At 30.7% G+C, this 5226-nt stretch overlaps 1 long non-coding RNA gene across 1 annotated transcript in view; it reads left to right on the top strand.

The window, feature by feature from the left end:
- The window catches only part of LOC136080574 (uncharacterized), a 7390-nt gene extending 3934 nt beyond the window's left edge, over positions 1-3456 (top strand). The window contains exon 2 of the long non-coding RNA XR_010638540.1: positions 3138-3456. This is a non-coding gene — a long non-coding RNA (uncharacterized LOC136080574). The remainder of the gene's footprint in view (positions 1-3137) is intronic.
- Positions 3457-5226: the final 1770 nt, after the last annotated feature.

Genomic DNA, 5226 nt, shown 5'->3' with positions numbered 1-5226 from the left:
TCCCTGATCTTATATTTGTTTCCATCACTTTCCATTTTACATAATTGTTTCTGTGATCAGATGAATTTTCATGTTGTGGAATAACAGGATGAAGATGTCGCCAATCACAGAATCCTTTATGGGGGTCTGTAATATTATGAGATTTGTGGCCAAAAAGAATACAAGGGAAACAAAATATTGCATTTTGATTAATAGAATATAACAGCCATTTTCTTATAACCATTTCTCCATTAATATGTTTCACATAAAACCAATCCTTTGTAAATTTTCTCCCTGTATTGTCTGCTGATATAATGGTATTAACATTTACATTATTGCCTTGTTCTGGACCATGCTTGACAAGGGAATATATTACATTATTTGAAATAGCAGGCCAAGAATTTGGGTCGTTGTAATTTAGCATTATTTCTTGTGGAATAATATTGACGTTTGGTGTAATAGATGGCAAATTTATAATAATATTTTCAATTTCAACATTAGTAGTACATGTATTTTCGACATTTTTACTTTTGACATTTTTATTTTCGACATATGTAAAAATATCATTATGATCAATTAAACTTATAGGTTGCAATTGTAGCACAGCATCTTCATCTTGTAAATCAGAACTAGGTCTAGATGTATTCGTTTCTTCCATTTGTGGATTTTTTTTAAGCCATTTAGTAAATTGCTGCGACATTGATTTGCATTCTTCTTGTTTTTGCTTGTTAATTTTTCTTTTTTGAGCGCCCGATAATTGTTTTGACATTGTTTGACTAGATAAAAATAATAATATTAAATATAAATTTATGATTTATCTCTGGAGCTACTAGATTACCAGATATATCGAAAATAAAAAATTGTAAAAAAAAAATTTATCGGTAAATTGAAATATGTGCTTGCCAACGCTATCTTACGATTCAAGTGTTTTATTAAGTGTTTATTATTTTAGAAAGCTTACCTGATGATTTAGTTTAATGTAATTAATAGAATAATTGGCTTGATGTGGTTTAATAATTAGTTTTTTTATAGCTATTTTTAACCAATCTATATTTAAATAAAACAAACTTACAATGTTTTTATAAACGAGTATATTTTAAATTCTAATTGGAAATTATAAATTGTAATAATGTGTCATTAATAATGTGTCATTAATAATGTGTCATTAATAATGACAATAAGTTTTTTTATGTTGCTTTGATTAAAAATGAAAATTGCTTCACACATTTTTTAAATTCACCACATTACTACACACACAATACGTTTTGATCTATTGCCCACCAGATATCGTAGATTGAATTCGTGCCAAAATATTACAATTTGGAATTGGAAGTGAATATAGAAATTTTAAATTGCAGTATAGAATTAAGTAGCACTGTATTGAAATACAATACAGTGCTACTTAATAGGAAAAAAAAATTTTTAAAAATTAAAAAAAAAATTAATAGAAGTATTTATTAATAGAACAAATAATTTTTCGTCAGTTTAAAGTTCCATTTCACGGCCGCCTAATCTACGGGCCCTGTGCAAGTGCACCTGTTGCACCTGTCTAGTTATGGCACTGTGGGTATTAATGTACACCATCTGATAACTACTTAATAAACGAATAATTCTACTCCAACTCTGTGATTTACACCCATACACATCCTTCTATAAAAGATAAGTAATAACACTAAAATTATAACTTAAATCATATTTAAATATATATATATACATGTTATTGATATTATATCATTCTCAAACTGTTAAAATACTCTAATAATGCTAATAAAGAGTCACTAAGCTAATAAAGTATAAAAAACACAAATTCACATTAGTACTAGATATCACATAACTTAATTTTGATAACCAGCTTCTAACCACTAATACTATTTTGATACTTAAAAACTCATACTAAAGACACAAGTTACTATGAATATAAGTAAACACAAAATCATACAGCTTGTTTAATTGACAAGAGGCTACCTGCTACCTGTTTTATAAAAGGAATAATTCTACTCCACTTCATATACTGCTGGTAACATTACAGTCACATGACATATTCACAGTTACTCTTATAACTTATACAAAATACAAAATTCTATATAATCCTAGATTATTAATTGTAAAATATATATACAGATTATTAGCTGTAAAATATATACACAAGTTATTGTTACTATATTGGTGTAATTCTACTTAAAGTTTCCAGTTTATCTAGTTGCAATAGTTTTTTATTTTTAAATACATGTTATTGGACTTCCAGTACTCACGTCAAGCTCACATTACACTAGTTTTAATGACTTTTAACCAATTTTATACCAACAGTGTATACCATCAAGATTATTACAGTAGACACACACAAGTACACTGCATTTACTGTCTACATTACATACACATCTACAAGACTCAAAACTGTTCACAACTCTCACTGACCCTCATTATACTGCAACAAAGCTCTGCACTTATTGACATTGCATGCAAGTTGTACTGAGCCCCATTAAGTGTCCTCTGTCCTCAGTGTCAATTCAGAAGTCTATGGCAATCGTCCTGACCGGATTCTCTGAGAGTTCCTTTTGGGATAACACAATAATATACCTTAACAAGATACTCTGGTGTAGACCCAGAGTGCAACTTTATTTAGGATACCAGTCTTGGGCCAAAGTTGTAGGTCTTGTGTTTGTACTGCACCATATGGCACGAATCCATACTGTAATCGAGACACTCATGACACACTTATATCCATATTGTATGTTTTTCACCCTAAAAATACAGACCACATGATAACTATTTATAAAACGAATAGTTCTGCTCCATCACTGATACTGTCTGCACATCACACTAACGCTTGACACTAACAACAATTTAGTAGAAGAACAGTAAATGACTCTCACTTATCTTGACTATTGTTTATTGTTATTGTTTATTTTTACAACATTTTACTTATCAGTTTTTAGTATTTTTCTACTTTGAGGCTCTATATTTTCCACTGGACATCTGTCCTTTAGTACTTTTTTCTCACTCTGCTAAATTCTTTTTAACTTATTATTCAACTCTAAGGCATTCACTGCTAGATGCAGCTTCACTAAAATGCTTTGCATTTACAACAAAAATTTTCATTTATATTGTATTCTATATATTTATCTAATTTTTTATCTTAAACTTGTTATATTTTTTAGAATTAAATTCACATCTTTCACTATCCATATTTTCTTCAAAAAAATTAGTGATTATCAAATTTGGGTGAAGTTTGGGTTTTGGCTGTTTGTTGTGAAGTCCTTTTTAACTGCAGTATGGAGAAGACGTAAATCGCAAGGTAAATCATAAATGGCAATGATGTTCATCTTCGGGATAAATTTGGTATTGATGCTAAGTCTCTTTGAAACGCTGGTAATAATAAACGCCACTCTTAGAAGAAGTTTATTTAAAAAAATTAAAATTTGAATTAAAAAAGTTTATAAAAAAAGTAAGCAATTCCAATTAAACTCAAATTACTTTTACCTTTGTAATTTGCTATTAGTTATGTTTTTAACCACATTTAAAAGAAATCTCCGACAAGCCTTTGATTTTGGTGCTTCATATGAAAATGTGAAGCACCAAAATCAAAGGTTTGTCGGAGTGAAAAAGGCTTGTCGGAGTGGAAGCACAAAAATCAAATAAACTTTTTACTTTCGAGATATCTTCCTTTAATTATCCTTTTAATTTCCTTTTTCCATGCCTTTTTCAAAACCTTTGTCAACTATTTCTTCAGCCTCTTGCGCATTAATTTTTTGTTTCCAATATTATGCTTGTGTATCACTATCCCATTTTGTTACTTTCATTATTTCATACCCTTTTTTAATTGTTGTGTTCCTGTCTGGTTCAGCCTGATGTTTTAAACAGTCAATCAGGAATTCAAGCCATTGATATTTTAATGGGCTTCCCTTCCTTATATCCTCATAAATACTACTTTGTTTGAATTTCGGCAATTCATAGAATTTCCAGTGCATCTCAATACCGGGGTAAACTTCCCCAGTTTGAAGAATTGTAGGTTTTACGTCAAGCTCATATAGCTTTTGATTCTTTAGTGCAGTGTTACCGGTAAACACGTTCTCTTTGCATATAACTATATTATAAGTTTCGAGTACTTTTTTATAATACAGATTGCCTTCTCCATCTTTTACCTGACTGGAAATCAGCTTTGACATGTATTCTTGCTCTTTGGATAAAAAGTAAGCTGTTTTCTGGCCCTGTATCTCAGTATCTTCTGTTTACCTTTATCGGTACAGAGGATATCTATGGCACTAACAATACTAGTACCACCTCTTTATCTGAAACAACTGAAACAGGCAATTTGTTGTTGTTTATCTCTTTGAAATCTAATTTGCTATTTAATAAACTGATTAACAAGTCTTTATGCTGCTTGTTACCAAAGAGCATTTTAAAAGTTACATCCATAGTCGGATCAGCAAATACTGGTAATTTTTGATCTTCCACTTTATTCTCTTCCAATTTCTGCTTACCAGCTATTGTTTGCGACATACTAAATCAAGTGTATTTTAAAACAATTCATAAAATTTCCAGTGCGTCTCGTTTCCGGGGTAAACTTCTCCAGTTTGAAGAATTGTAGGTTTTTTGTTTCCAATATTATGCTTGTGTATCACTATCCCATTTTGTTACTTTCATTATTTCATACCCTTTTTTAATTGTTGTGTTCCTGTCTGGTTCAGCCTGATGTTTTGAACAGTCAATCAGGAATTCAAGCCATTGATATTTTAATGGGCTTCCCTTACTTATATCCTCATAAATACTACTTTGTTTGAATTTCGGCAATTCATAGAATTTCCAGTGCATCTCGTTACCGGGGTAAACTTCCCCAGTTTGAAGAATTGTAGGTTTTACGTCAAGCTCAAATAGCTTTTGATTCTTTAGTGCAGTGTTACCGGTAAACACGTTCTCTTTGCATATAACTATATTATAAGTTTCGAGTCCTTTTTTATGGTACAGTTTGCCTTCTCCATCTTCTACCTGACTGGAAATCAGCTTTGACATGTATTCTTGCTCTTTGGATAAAAGGTAAGCTGTTTTCTGGCCCTGTATCTCAGTTGCTATTTTCTGTTTGCCTTTATCGGTACAGAGGATATCTATGGCACTAACAATACTAGTACCACCTCTTTATCTGAAACAACTGAAACAGGCAATTTGTTGTTGTTTATCTCTTTGAAATCTTATTAGCTATTTAATAAACTGATTAACAAGTCTTTATGCTGCTTGTTACCAAAGAGCATT

Source organism: Hydra vulgaris, chromosome 05 (assembly GCF_038396675.1).
Source record: "Hydra vulgaris chromosome 05, alternate assembly HydraT2T_AEP".
In the NCBI taxonomy this organism is placed as follows: Eukaryota; Metazoa; Cnidaria; class Hydrozoa; order Anthoathecata; family Hydridae; genus Hydra; species Hydra vulgaris.
The sequence above is the reverse complement of the archived record's forward strand: the minus strand, read 5'-3'. Positions and strand labels throughout refer to the sequence as shown.